This window comes from Triticum aestivum, chromosome 4B (genome assembly GCF_018294505.1).
Source record: "Triticum aestivum cultivar Chinese Spring chromosome 4B, IWGSC CS RefSeq v2.1, whole genome shotgun sequence".
Lineage (NCBI taxonomy): Eukaryota > Viridiplantae > Streptophyta > Magnoliopsida > Poales > Poaceae > Triticum > Triticum aestivum.
This window is the reverse complement of record NC_057804.1, coordinates 649,808,786-649,825,006: the sequence shown is the minus strand read 5'-3', so window position 1 is coordinate 649,825,006 and position 16,221 is coordinate 649,808,786. Positions and strand designations below refer to the sequence as shown.

Here is a 16,221-nt window from a genome sequence, read left to right as displayed (position 1 = left end):
TACAACAACAACAACAACAACAACAACAAAGCCTTTAGTCCCAAACAAGTTGGGGTAGGCTAGAAGTGAAACCCATAAGATCTCGCGACCAAGTCATGGATGCATATGGATAGCAAGCTTCCACGCACCCCTGTCCATAGCTGTCCACAACAACAACAACAACAACAACACCAACAAAGCCTTTAGTCCCAAACAAGTTGGGGTAGGCTAGAGGTGAAACTCATAAGATCTCGCGACCAACTCTGGCTCTGGTACATGCATAGCAAGCTTCCACGCACCCCTGTCCATAGCTAGTTCCTTGGTGATACTCCAATCCTTCAGGTCTCTCTTAACGAACTCCTCACATGTCAAATTCGGTCTACCCTGACCTCTCTTGACATTCTCCGCACGCTTTAGCGATCCGCTATGCACTAGAGCTTCTGGAGGCCTGCGCTGCCCAAACCATCTCAGACGAGGTTGAACAAACTTCTCTTCAATTGGTGCTACCCCAACTCTATCTCGTATATCACCATTCCGGACTCGATCCTTCCTCGTGTGGCCACACATCCATCTCAACATACGCATCTTCGCCACACCTAACTGTTGAACATGTTGCCTTTTAGTCTCAACACTCGAAGCCACTTCCCCTTATGCAATCGGGATGCAAATTTCTGACCCTCGGGGTACCCTCTAACACTTTTTAGTTTAACCAATGAACTACATTTTCAATTGATGTAGTTGTCGTATCGGGTCACGAGGATGTTTGTGGTGATGGTTTCTTTATAATATAAAGCGGTGGAAACCCTTTTTCGGCAATTGATGTAGCTGTTGAACATTTAGTTAAACTAAAGAGGACAAAGAATGCCCTAAAGGCTACCCGTTTGCACCCTTAACTGCAATAGAAAGTTTCTACTAACCCATGATTATAAACCAAGCAATACTGGCATGTGGGCCCTACTCTCTACCATTTGGGCAAATACTATAGGATAGAATTTCTAAATTGGATATTCGGAAACAAGACCAGAGTATTGATATTGTGTTGCATGACGGCTGTGTAATAGATAAGCAGAACAAAACAGCACGCCTTGTCGTACGTTTGGTGGCTTTATTAATATATAGTCGGGTTGGGCCTTTTATCTAAAAAACAAAACAACATCATATACCTGTTTTTAAATTTTGCAACTCTTGCCTTAATTTAAAAATTATCTAATTTTGGCAGGGCACACATGACAAGGCCATCATACAGTACAACTTCGAAAAATGTCCATGAAATACATACGGAATCTCAGTTATGTTAGTATATGTCTTTGATGTTCAAACAAAAAAACAAAAGGGGGGGGGGGTCGTGGTCGTGTATGGGTACACATAAGCTTGGGGTTACTTTTTCATTCTCACATTGTGCGAACCGAGAAACCAATGAAATATTAAATGCGAAATCACTTTACTAATCAATCCAACATCATTTTTTTTCATCTCACTATATTTATAGACATATGCACATCTGATTTACTACCTCAATATATGTTCATGTTTTTGCAGAGCCAGACAAATAGAGTACGTAGTTGGCTGGCTACATAACTATTAATCACGACATTATGGACATGCTAGCAACTAGAGCGACCTGGTTGGCCATAGCTATCTTCTTCATAACTGCTGTAGCCACGAAGATTTCAAGATGGAAAAGCAATGTCCATCTGTTCTCCACAAGACCACTTCCACCCGTTGTGAATGTCCTTGCTCTCTTACTTTCACTTTTTAATAAGGGTTTTGGGGTTACAATCACTGATCTGCACACAAGACTTGGCAGTGTATTTACAATAAATTTGCTTGGGCCAAAGATAACCTTGTTGGTTGGACCTGATATCTCAGCTCATTTCTTCCAAGGGCTGGAGTCCGAGATTAGCTTTGGAAATTTCGCTGAGGTTACCGTTCCCATATTTGGCCAAGAATATTGTATGGTGTAGATATGGCAACTCGCAGTGAGCAAATACAGTTCATCGTTGATGTACTAAAGCCATCCAAGCTGCGGAGCCTCGGTGATCCCATATTGCAAGAAGTAGAGGTACATCTAAAAGAGACCTTCACTTTATTTTGACTCTCTATGGCTTTTCTTCGGTCACTATTTAATTTTTGTGGTTCCATATATGAATTATAGATGTACTACATGTGATTTCCCAATAAAAAATACATGTGCATATGATGCAATGATGATATGTAGTTTTACTAAATTTCTTCTAAGTGTAGGTAAGTAGAGAAAAATAATAGAGTGTACGCAGTCCACTCAGTCCACAAGACAAGTATAAACTACTTGTAAAACAACACATTGGATTAGCAAGATGAGGCATGTGTTGGACGTTGTTTCAACATTTGTCATTAGATTTGGATAGAAGATGTAGATGACAGGAGTACTGATACCATGCGTGTGTGTTGCACTTGACTGATGGCTTTCTTATACTACAATGCAGGCCTACTTTGCAAGCTGGGGACAAGAGGGCATAGTTGATCTTAAACATGAACTCGAGCAGGTGCTCATGTTTATGTCAAGTCGGTGCCTACTCGGATCTGAGGTTCGTGAGATGATGCTGGAAGAAGTTTCATCATTGTTTCATGAACTTGAGAATGGCTTAAACTTTTTTAGTTTCTTGTTCCCCTATATTCCAACCCCGACAAATCGCTGATGCGACAAGGCCCACATCGGGCTTAAACAAATATTCACTACAACTATCAGGTCACGCAGGAGCTCCGGCCGAGTTCAGGAGGATGCACTGCAGAGGTTGATGAATTCCAAATATAAAGACGGCCGCTCTGCATCCGAAGCAGAAATTTGCGGCATGATCATAGCACTCATATTTGCTGGAAAACACCCAAGCTCCAACACTAGTATATGGACTGGAGCGTTCATGTTGAGCAACACCAAATTCTTAATAGCTGCCGTGGAGGAGCAAAAGCATATAATTAGCAAGTACAAGAACCAAATAGGCAATGATGCATTTTTAGAGATGGATACCCTGCATAGATGCATCAAGGAGGCACTTCGGATGCATAAACCAGTGCAAATGTTAGCTCGCAAGGCACATAAGAAATTCAAGGTGCAGACCAAGGAAGGCAAGGAATATGACATACCTGAAGGGTATAACATTGTAATCCCTACTGCACTCAACAATAAGCTGGCACATGTTTACAATGACCCTCATGTGTATGATCCAGATCGGTTTGGTCCTGGAAGAGAGGAGGACAAAGTTGGCCGCAAGTACTCTTTCACAACATTTGGTGGTGGAAGGCATGTTTGTTCTGGCATGGCCTTGGCATACCTGCAAATCAAGGTCATATGGAGCCATCTATTAAGAAACTTTGAGCTCAAGCTAATATCTCCATTCCCTAAGGTGGATGTGACCAAGGTGGGTCAAGAGCCTAAAGGAAAAGTAATGATAAGTTATAACAGACGCCAGCTACAGTGCTACTAGTCGCCATTAGTACTAATATATTTCTACCTATTTTATTGCATGCAAGGATTTGTTCATGTTAAATAATGTTTAATCCATCACATATATTGTCATGTGGGGGGTCACATACCAGCAATGACGGAGGAGGCCCAATCTAGCCACACTAGGAGTCTATGTCAATGTATTTACAATTATGCCTAGTTAGTACTAGTTTAGAGAGAATTTGGGTATGGAAAGGTTCGTCCCGAAGAAGGTTTTCCTGCTGTCTCCAAATTTAGTTAGAGTTGTTTTCTTTTAGTCCGAGTTGTAATTGATTTTTATAATCTCCCCCTAGTCAGTCAATACAGAAAATCAATGTGTGTATATTTCTGTACATTATTTTCTTAGCCCCACCCCACCCCCCGCATGATTGCTCCCAGGGCGCCTATCCACGAAGGGTTGCAAACCATCAATTTATAATAGATGAATACAAAGAAAAATGCAAGGAAAACTTCCACACCTTGCAAAAGGTGCATGGAGACTTATAAGACATTTCAAACTGTAAATTATATGAAGAGGTGCATGGAGACATACAAGATATTTCAGACTATAAATTACTGGTAGATCTATGCAAGACATACCTCCGCACCTTGTAAGTCGACCAGAAGATAAAAACCATAGAAAACAATGATTTTATCCCACTCACAAGAAATTACTAAAATGAAGAAGTATCCATGTTAGGAGTACGACAATAGGCCAATGCTAGGGCACAACATGCCACCACGCGTCGGCAGTAAGAATAATCGTGAGGAACATTACATGCCTCCGGTTAACTTCATGTTTTTATGTTCGCATGCATGGTTTTTTATCCCAGTGTTTGCATGAGCGCTAATTAGACTTTGAGTGCTACATCTAGTTCGCATACATTGAGGCGATTTGCACGTATACAACTAGTCCAGATGACACATGATCTTCAATCCCTAGGAAAAGCTAATTATTTTTATCTGGGCTATGTGGTGTAGGCTTCTTTGTGAATTTTCATCGCAGTGGAGTCGGACGAATTTTCGCCACCATCAAGCTGTGTCATAGATGAAGGAAATTCAAGAAGAGGATCACGTGGACTTCAAAGTCAAGAGGAAGTGGTCTGAGCATAATATTGCCCTTGCTTGAAGGAGATAACTATTCGGAAACATAATAGAAAACAAAAAAAATCGTCCTACGATCACCCATAAACGCTATGAAGATGCGATGAACGGTTTGGATCAGATCGTTACCAACTACGAGTTGCAACGGAAGAAGACGAGTTCGTGTAAGTCGTACTTGGAGTCCCTCGAACCGTAGATGAATGATCCGGCGAACTGCCCACAAACAGTCTCTCGAACTGAAGACCAATATCACAGCCTCTCTACGAGTTGCAAGCATGAGGTCTTCACGATCTGGTAGTGCTTCGCTGTTTAGATCTAACCGTCGTCGGAGAATTAGAGGGAGGAGATTAGAAACACACTGGACTTCTATTTATGAGGATTAGAGGATCTAGCTCTAGCACTAATTAGATCAACTAGGACGAACTAGAGCTAGATCTAGAGAGGACTAGAAGAGGCTCCAAAACTTGTGTATTCGAAAAACTGCCAAAGCCACAAGTATATATAGGTTGGAGGGAGAGGATGGGCGCCACACAAGGGGGGAAAGTCTCCCCTTGCACCGGCCTAGGGGAGGGGGAACCCCTCCCCAATTCGTCCTCCCCTCCCTTCTTTCCATGGGAGAGGGCGCAACCCCTATTGTGCCCTTGTGGCCCAATACTCCTTCCACTACTTGGCCTTTTAAGGTATGTTGATATTAAATTTAATAAAAAACAGCCTCCTAACAATTATTAGGGACTTTTATTATTAAGTTAACATCACTAAAAACATTTTCCACATATATATTGTTTATCGGTAATACTTGGTATTGCCCGATAAACTCCAAAACCCTTTTGGTGACCCTGAAACGCTTCCAGTTCCTCTCAAAACTATTTCGCATAGAGAAAAGTAAGTTTTTGGTCCTTTAAGTTCCTAAAAAGTATAGACTTGGTCCCTCAAGATTTTTTGATATACATTTGGTCCCTCAAGTCTTAAAACCGGATAAGTTTGGTCCTAAACAAAATTTTGAGCACGTTGACTGGGTTTGACCGTCACAAAACCGCCAATGAATAGTAAATCAGATTTTGTGGCGGTCAAACCCGGTCAACATGCTCAAAATGTGGTTTAGGACCAAACTTATCTAGTTTTGAGACTTGAGGGACCAAATGTATACCAAATTTTTTTTGAGGGACCAAGTCTATACTTTTTGGGAACTTGAGGGATCAAAAACATACTTTTCACTTTCGAATATTAACAAAAATATTTGACAAATAAATCCTTGTTACTCATGTGCTAATAACACTCAGCAGATCTTGATTACATTAAGCTTGTGATCCTATAGGTTCGGTAAAACATAGACATGAATAAAACCCCTTTGTTCAATGACCGATAGTGGAACCGTGGACATCCATATCGATCCCTATGATTACGTGAATGACATTTAAGTGAATCTTTCCCTTATCATCCGCTATTCCCTTTTCTCTTAACACTTTACAAAACCTTAGGTGAGTTTTACCGGTATCATTCTGAGTCATACACATGCTCACTATATCATTCTCCATGTTACCTGTTTTGTTCTTATTTCTCGTTGACATGTTCTGGCATCCCGTTGACATAGTCACCTATGTCTGGCTGGACGATGATGGTTGTCATCACACCAAGAGGGCCCTGTTGGTGGAACAAATTCTGCTCTCGAGCTATATAGTCCCTTGTCAAACTTTCTGATGAACTTGCAAGTTGTTGTTATGATCACCGTCTTACAGATGATGTTTAGAAAACCCCAAAGTCCACCGTACGGTAAGAAGTGACTAAGATATTCTCATGGTCTGAGGAACTAAAACACTTGTTAACACTCCATATTATAACAATTGACTTCTGATAATGTTATCTCAAAGTATAAAACAAGTTTGGGTCGACTCAATATGGTCGTTCTTCTAACGTCATAGTCTCGATGTTGCTTTAGGACTATCGTTACACTTAATGATATCCTAAGATCCAGAGAACATGATCACCAACAACACTTGAGCCAGTCTTAGAGGCAATACTAGGAACCTAATTTTGTCGTTTATCATTACACACACGTGCATACGAGTTTTCCACTGCATCGCATATTCCAGGATCGTAGCAGTTATAGCATAAAATATAAGTCTTAATTATGAATACGCAAATAAAATAATACAATATTATTGCCTATAGGACATACTTCCAAGAGTCTTGCACTTGCATTAGAGTCAATAATCTAGTTACATGGTTTCTCTAACACCAATGGCTATCCGATGTTTCTCATGCTTCACTCGTGGTAGAGCCTTCATCATCGGGTCTGACACATTCAAACCCGTGTGAACCTTGAGAATTTTCACAAAACCCTTCTCGACAAACTGTCGGATAATGTGATACTTGCGCTCGATGTGTGTGGTCTTCATGTGGGATCTTGGTTCCCCTGCTTGAGCAATAGCACCACTATTATCAGAACAGAGCGCCATCAGGTTCATTGCACTTGGGACCACACTAACTTCTTCAAAAAAAATATTGATCCAGACCGCCTCCTTCGAAGTTTCTGAAGTCGCAATATACTCTGCTTTTGTCATAGAATTAGAAACAATGTTTTGTTTGAAACTCTTCCAAACTACCGCATCACCATTAAGGGTATAAACATATCTTGATAGAGCTTTATAGTCATTTATATCAGTTATGAAGCTAACGTTGGTGTAACCATTTACAACGAGTTCTTCATCTCCTACATAGACAAGAAGCCTGTCCTTTTTCCTTTTCAGGTACTTAAGAATATTTTTAACAGATGTGCAGTGAGCCAAACTAGGATCACTTTGGTAGCTAAGGCTAACACTTAGCACATAAGAAACATCTAATTTAGTACATAGCATAACATACATGGTGGATCCAATTCCGGAGGCATATGGAACTCCACTCATCTGCACTCGCTCATCAACTGTCTTGGGACAATGATTTTTCCTAAGTGTTGTGCCATGTGACGTTGGGAGAAATCCCTGATACGTCTCCAACGTATCTATAATTTCCAATTGTCCCTGTTGTTATATTATCAATCTTGGAAGTTTTATATACATTTTCTAGCAACTTTATATCATTTTCTGGGACTAACCTTTTGACATTGTGCCCAGTCCGAGTTACTGTTTTTTGCTTGTGTTTTACTTTGCAGAATATCAATACCAAACGAAATACAAAGGTCACGAAACTTTTTGGAGATTTTGTTCTTCCCGGAAGACACCCAGGGAGCCAAAGGAGTGCACGAGGGGAGGCCCGTGTGGCCCACTAGGCACCAGCGCGTGCCAGGGCCTCCAGGCGCGCCCTGGCGTGTAGTGGAGCCCACGGGCACCCCCTGACCTTCCCTCGGCTCTATAAATACTATAATATTCCAGAAACCCTAGGGGAGTCGACAAAATATTCTTTCAGCCACCGCAAGTTCCACAACAACAAGATCTAATCCAGAGGCCTTTTCCGGCACTTTGCCGGAGGGGTTAACGATCGTGGAGGGGTTCATCATCATCATTGTTGCCCCTTCGATGATGAGTGAGTAGTTTACGACAGACCTACAAGTCTATAGTTAGTATCTAGATGGCTTCTTCTCTCTTTTCGATCTTCAACACAATGTTCTCCTCGATACTCTTGTAAATCTATTTGATGTAACTCTTTTTTGCGGTGTGTTTGTTGTGATCCAATGAATTGTGAGTTTATGATCAGATCTATCCATGCATGATTTTGTTATAGCTTCGTATTTCTTCTTTGATATTTTGGTTTGGTTTTGCCAACTAGATTGATTTATCCGGCCATGGGAAGAGGTGCTTTGTAATGGGTTCGATCTTGCGGTGCTCAATCTTAGTGACGAAAAGAGACATGGCATGCATGTATCGTTGCTATTATAAGGGTAACAATATGGGGTTTGTTCATACGTGAGTTTGCCTTGTCTACATCTTGTCATCGTTCTTATTGCATTACTCCGTTTTCCCATGAACCTAATACAGTAGATGCATGTTGGATAGCGGTCGATGTGTGGAGTAATAGTAGTAGATGCAGAATCGTTTCGGTCTACTAATCTTGGACGTGATGCCTATATATATGATCATTGTCTTGGATATCGTCATAATTATTTGCTTTTCTATCAATTGCCCAATAGTAATTTGTTTACCCACCGTATACTATTTTCTCGAGAGAAGCCACTAATGAAATCTATGGCCCCCATGTCTATTCCCTATCATATTATTTTCAGATCTACAAAAATACCTTTCTGCGTTTTATTTGGTTTTATTTTATTTGCGTTTTTCAATCTATCTATTTATCAAATCTCAATACCATTGAGGGATTGACAAACCCTCTACGTGTTGGGTTGCAACTATTTGTTATTTGTGCGCAGCTGCTGTTTTACATAGTGTTTCTTGGTTCTCCTACTGGATTGATCATAACTGAGGGAAATACTTACCTATGATGTGGTGCATCATCCCCTCCTCTTCGGGAAATACCAACGCGAGTCACAAGTGGCAGGAACAATTTCTGGTGCCGTTGCCAGGGAGACATCATCAAAATCTGTCAGGTTCCTACGCATATACTTTCATCTCCTTGCAATTAGTTTATTTGCCATTTGCCTCTCCTTTTCATCTCCCCCACATCGAAAACGTATTCAGGAAAATACCAATATATATATTTATTTGGATTTTTTCATTTGCCTTTTTGTGTTTGATCTTATGTTTGCTTGTGTTGCCATGTGACTTATATTTGCTTGCATCTTCGCTTGCTAAAAATCTATTGATATGGATCCTCATCCACTTGCTAATGTTTTCAAAAGACCAAATTATGATGAACCAATTTCTAGTGAGTTGAGTGCACTTGATTATGTCTATGAAGTTTTGCTTAAAAACCATGAATCTAAAATTTGTGATGAAGTGTTAGACGAGGAAATTTATAAAGTGATTCATGATAGCTCATTGAATGAAAAGCATGATTGCAATGATGTTATTATAAATTCTATTAATGTGAATTATGATAATAATATGGAAAGCTACAAGCTTGGGGATGCTAATTTTGCTATCTCCACTACTTATTCTAATGATCATGATTGCGGTGATGCTTCTTATGATCTTGAAAATTTATTTAAGCCTCGTGATGAATATGATGTTGATCATAATGCTTGCAATAATATTGAAAGTGAGTTTGGAAGAGCGTCCACTTTAAGTAAAAATAATCCCACACATTTGGAGAATGTTCAATCTTATGATTTTTTTGATAAAAGGGGGCTTAGAGAGGTCATGACTTTATTTGATGATAATCCCACTATTTTGGAAGAGTGTCAACTTTGCATGCATGTGGATCATGTAGAGATTATGTTATGTGATAGTTATATTGTGGAATTTGAATATTATCCCACATGTAATTATTATGATAGAGGGAAATATGGTTGTAGAAATTTCCATGTTACTAAATTACCTCTCTTCATGTTGAGCTTGTCAATGTTTTATTCTTCTGCCTTGCATATGTTAGCTTTTGCTTATTTTGATTATGTGTTTGCTTACAAAATGCCTATGCATATGAAGTATGCTAGAAATAAATGTGATTTCCACATGCTATATGATGCTCTCTTTGTCCTTCAATTCTTGTCTTCCATATGAGCATCATTAAAATTATTGATGCCTAGCTAGGGGCGTAAAACAATAGTGCTTGTTGGGAGGCAACCCAATAGTTATCTTTTAAATTTTGTTTTTTTGCTTTTCTTATTGGTCTTCAATAAATACATAATTATGTCTCCATTTTGATTGTGTTTTAGTGTTTTAATTAGTATTTGTGCCAAAAAATCCATTGGGATGATTTGGGTGATAGTTGATTTGATCCTGTTGGAAAATACAAACTTTTGCGCCAAGTATAGAAAATCATAAAATCACCAGAGCATGATAAATTTCTGAATATTTTACACATGATTGATATACAAATTTCCTACCTTGTCCTAATTTTTTAGAATTTTTAGAATTACATAAGTATGGTCAAAGTTCAGATTACTACAGACTGTTTTGTTTTTGACAGATTCTATTTTCGTTGCATTGTGTGCTTATTTTGATGAATATATGGATTGTATCGGGGGGGGGGGGTATAACCCATAGTAAAATTAGAATACAATAGGTATAATGCAATAATAAAATATGAATGGGTTTGTGACAGTCCTTAAAGTGGCGATTTGCTTTATTATACTAACGGATCTCACGAAGGTTTTGTTAAGTTTTGTGTGATTGAAGTTTTGAAGTTTCGGGTGAGATCACGATGGATGAAGGAATAAGGAGTAAAAAGAGCCTAAGCTTGGGGATGCCCATGGCACCCCAAGGTAATATTCAAGGAGAATCAAGCAACTCAGCTTAGGGATGCCCCGGCAGGCATCCCCTCTTTCTTCTAACGACCATCGGTAATTTTACTTGGAGCTATATTTTTATTCGTCACATATCATGAGTTTTGCTTGGAGCGTTTTGTATCACATGAGTCTTTACTTGTTTTGATTTTTATTTTGTCACAACCATCCTTGCTGGACATACCTATTTGAGAGACCATAATGATATCTTGATTTGTTAGAATTGCTCTATGTGCTTCACTTAAAAAAATTGAGATATGGAATTGCTCTAGTAATTCACTTATATCTTTTTGAGCACTTTGGTGCTAATATTTTAAAGAAATATGCTCTCATGCTTCACTTAGATCATTTTGGGAGTTAGTAGAATTTTTGAAGAAATCCTCTCATGCTTCACTTATATTATTTTGAGAGATGAAATTTTGAAGAAATATTTATGCTCTCGTGCTTCACTTAAACTTGTTTGAGTGCTTGTTATTAGAAATTATAATTTGCTTTAAATATGAACTTGGTACCAAAGTGATAGATATAAAAGAGGGATATAATAAACACTATCATGAAGATCATTGGATATTAAAACTTGATTCCTTACAATAGTTTTGCGATATGAAGATAGTAATATGTGAGTCATGATGGTGAGTAATTATGCTTTAGTAAGAATATTTGTGTTACGGTTTGTGATTCCCTATGCATACACATAAAGTCTATAGTTATGCAATGAAGTTATATCCTACTTGTGTTGCATTATTCAGTGTTAGTTATGTTTAATGCTCATTTATGATCGTTTTCGTTTCTTGGTTGGTCGCTTCTCAGTCTATTTGCTAGCCTTAATTTGTGCTTAGCGGGAATACTACTTGTGCATCCAACTCCTTAAACCCAAAGTTGTGCCAAATGAGTCCACCATACCTACCTATATGCGGTAGTTCTGGGCTGTTCCAAGTAAATTTGTATGTGCCAACTCTAATTTTCAAAATGAATTTCCTTTTTGTGTGCCCGTACCGCTCATGAAGCGGCAGGGGGTGGCCAATATTTTCCATGCTAGGTGTGTTATTCTCAAGATGAGTGTTTATTCACTGGTCATTGCACAAGAGTGTGGCGGGTAATAGGGATGCCCAGTCCGGAAATGCAAAAAATACTAAATTCATTGGTATGTGTTGGTATCACTACTAGGGAAATGCCTATACGCAGGAGCTTAGTAGTAGCGCTTTTTAGAATAAACCGCTGCTACTACTTATCAGTAGCGCTTGCTCATGGTAGGCACTCCTAATATGCACTTACCAGTAGCGTTGTATTCATAAAACTCGCTACTATTACAATTGCCAGACCGTTGCTGGCAGGCCAGGCATAGTAGTAGCGCTTGTATGTAGAAAGCTCTACTGCTATTGTACGTAGCAGTAGCACTTTCTGCATACAAGCGCTACTACTATAGGCACCTTATCCATGCTCCAGCCCGCGCTCGACCTCACTCTCCCCCTCACACACTCTCACTCGCGCGCTGATACGTCTCCAACGTATCTATAATTTGTGAAGCATTCATGCTATTATATTATCTGTTTTGGATGTTTATGGGCTTTACTAAGCACTTTTATATTATTTTTGGGACTAACCTATTAACTGGAGGCCCGACCCATATTGCTATTTTCTTGCCTATTTCAGTGTTTCGAAGAAAAGGAATATCAAATGGAGTCAAAATGGAATGAAATCTTCGGGAAAGTTATTTTGGGAACGGAAGCAATCCAGGGGTCTTGGAGTGCACGTAAGGGAAGCTTCGAGGTGGCCACGAGGCAGGGAGGTGCGCCCACCTCCCCTGGGCGCGACCCCACCCTCATGGGCCCCTTGTGGCTCCACTTACCGACTTCTTCCGCCTATATATCTCCATATACCCTAAAACCTCCGGGGAGCAGAATAGATCGGGAGTTCCGCCGCCGCAAGTCTCTGTAGCCACCAAAAACCTCTCGGGGGCCCGTTCCGGCACCTTGCCATAGGGGAGACCCCTCACCGGTGGCCATCTTCATCATCCCGGTGCTCTCCATGATGAGGAGGGAGTAGTTCACCCTCGGGGCTGAGGGTATGTACCAGTAGCTATATGTTTGATCTCTCTCTCTCTTGTGTTCTTGACTTCGCACGATCTTGATGTATCGCGAGCTTTGCTATTATAGTTGGATCTTATGATGTTTCTACCCCTCTGCTCTCTTGTAATGGATTGAGTTTTCCCTTTGAAGTTATCTTATCGGATTGAGTCTTTAAGGATTTGAGAACACTTGATGTATGTCTTGCCGTGCTTATCTGTGGTGACAATGGGATATTCACGTGATCTACTTGATGTATGTTTTGGTGATCAACTTACGAGTTCAATGAATCTATGCATAGGGTTTGGTACACGTTTTCGTCTTGACTCTTCGGTAGAAACTTTGGGGCACTCTTTGAAGTACTTTGTGTTGGTTGGATAGATGAATCTGAGATTGTGTGATGCATATCGTATAATCATGCCCATGGATACTTGAGGTGACAATGGAGTATCTAGGTGACATTAGGGTTTTGGTTTATTTGTGTCTTAAGGTGTTATTCTAGTACGAACTCTATGATAGATCGAACGGAAAGAATAGCTTTGTCTTATTTTACTATGGACTCTTGAATAGATCGATCAGAAAGGATAACTTTGAGGTGGTTTCGTACCTTACCATAATCTCTTCGTTTGTTCTCCGCTATTAGTGACTTTTGAGTGACTCTTTGTTGCATGTTGAGGGATAGTTATATGATCCAATAATGTTATTATTGTTGAGAGAACTTGCACTAGTGAAAGTATGAACCTTAGGCCTTGTTTCCTAGCATTGCAATACCGTTTACGCTCACTTTTATCATTGAAGAAGTTTATCGCTCTGGAGCTATTAAGATCAATAATGCCAAAGTCACTAACCCAAAGGTGGTCAATGGACAAAGAATTAAACACTGTATTTCAGGTACACCTATTAATGTTGAAACTAATATTATTCAAACCATGACACCGGATGAATACATAAAAGAGGCCTCCCAGAACACTCCAGAACCCTAAAAAGGAAGAGGTACATGATAAGATAAGTGAACCAACTCCAAAAATTTCGCAAAAATATTTTTTGCCAGTTTTCGAATATTAGAAAAAAATAAGAAACGCCCGAGAAGGCAACCCAGGTACCCACTAGGCACCAGGGGCGCGCCTGCCCCTCTTGGCGTGCCCTAGTGGTTAGTGGGCCCCTCGGGAACCTTCCCGACTCCCTTTTCCTTTGGCATACTTGTTTCCCAAGATAAAAATTCTTTATATATAGCCCTGGACTATTTGACCACCGCATCGCGGAAATATCCTTTGTTATTGTTTCGTGCTATTTTTCTGACTGATTTAGATCGCTATGGCTCCACCAAGCTCTTCTAAGGACAAGTTCTACGAGAAGATCATCAACGCTTAGCAACCGGAGGTGATGAACCACCCAGAGCCATTGAGATGCGTGAGAGGGCTCTCCACATCTGGGATGTTCAAGGTCCGAAGAAGACGGGGAGTGTGGAGGCCAGTCTCGAGGTGGTGGAGTGATACGTCTCCAACGTATCTATAATTTTTGATTGCTCCATGCTACTTTATCCACTGTTTTGGACTATATTGGGCTTTATTTTCCACTTTTATATTATTTTTGGGACTAACCTATTAACCAGAGGCCCAGCCCAGAATTGCTTTTTTTGCCTATTTCGGTATTTCGAAGAAACAGAATATCAAACGGAGTCCAAACGGAATAAAACCTTCGGGAACGTGATTTTCTCACCGAACGTGATCCAGGAGACTTGGACCCTGCTCTAAGGAACAGCCGTGGAGGTCACGATGGTGGGGGGCACCCCCCCTAGGGCGTGCCCCCCTGCCTCGTGGGCCCCGTGTTGCTCCACCGACGTACTCCTTCCTCCTCTATATACCTACGTACCCTCGTCAGATCAAATACGGAGCCAAAAACCTAATTCCACCGCCGCAACTTTCTGTATCCACGAGATCCCATCTTGGGGCATGTTCCGGAGCTCCGCCGAAGAGGGCATCTACCACGGAGGGCTTCTACATCAACACCATAGCCTCTCCGATGAAGTGTGAGTAGTTTATTTCAGACCTTTGGGTCCATAGCTAGTAGCTAGATGGCTTCTTCTCTCTTTTTGGATCTCAATACAATGTTCTCCCCCTCTCTTGTGGAGATCTATTCGATGTAATCTTCTTTTTCCCAGTGTGTTTGTTGAGACCGATGAATTGTGGGTTTATGATCCAGCTTATCTATGAACAATATTTGATTCTTCTCTGAATTCTTTTATGTATGATTGAGTTATCTTTGCAAGTCTCTTCGAATTATCCGTTTGGTTTGGCCAACTAGATTGGTAATTCTTGCAATGGGAGAAGTGTTTAGCTTTGGGTTCAATCTTGCGGTGTCCTTTCCCAGTGACAGCAGGGGCAGCAAGGCACGTATTGTATTGTTGCCATCGAGGATAACAAGATGGATTTTTTATCATATTGCATGAATTTATCCCTCTACATCATGTCATCTTGCTTAAGGCGTTACTCTGTTTTTAACTTAATACTCTAGATGCATGCTGGATAGCAGTCGATGAGTGGAGTAATATTAGTAGATGCAGAATCATTTCGATCTACTTGTCTCGGACGTGATGCCTATATACATGATCATACCTAGATAACCTCATAATTATTCGCTTTTCTATCAATTGCTCAACAGTAATTTGTTCACCCACCGTAGAATACTTATGCTCTTGAGAAAAGGCACTAGTGAAAACTATGGCCCCCGGGTCTATTCTCATCATGTCAATCTCCATTACTTTATTACTTGCTTTGTTTTTACTTTACCTTTTATTTGTCACTTTGCATCTCTATATCAAAAATACCAAAAATATTATTTATCATCTCTATCAGATCTCACCCTCGTAAGTGACCATGAAGGGATTGACAACCCCTAATCACGTTGGTTGTGAGTAGTTATCGTTTTGTGTAGGTACGAGGGACTCGTGCGTGATCTCCTACTGGATTGATACCTTGGTTCTCAAAAACTGAGGGAAATACTTACGCTACTTTACCGCATCATCCTCTCCTCTTAGGGGAAATCCAACGCAGTGCTCAAGAGGTAGCAAGAAGAATTTCTGGCGCTATTGCCGGGGAGTTTGCGCATAAGTCAACCATACCAAGTACCCATCACAATCCCTATCTCTCGAATTACATTATTTGCCTGTCGTTTTCCTCTCCCCCACTTCACCCTTGCCGTTTTATTCGCCCTCTCTTTCCCAATCTCCTCCTCTCTTCCCCTTTCGCCTTTTTCCCGTTTACCTTTTTTGTTTG

At 40.4% G+C, this 16,221-nt stretch overlaps 1 pseudogene; it reads left to right on the top strand.

Moving 5' to 3' along the window:
• LOC123089616 (obtusifoliol 14-alpha demethylase-like) overlaps positions 1 to 3,744 on the top strand; it is a 4,764-nt pseudogene extending 1,020 nt beyond the window's left edge.
• Positions 3,745 to 16,221: the final 12,477 nt, after the last annotated feature.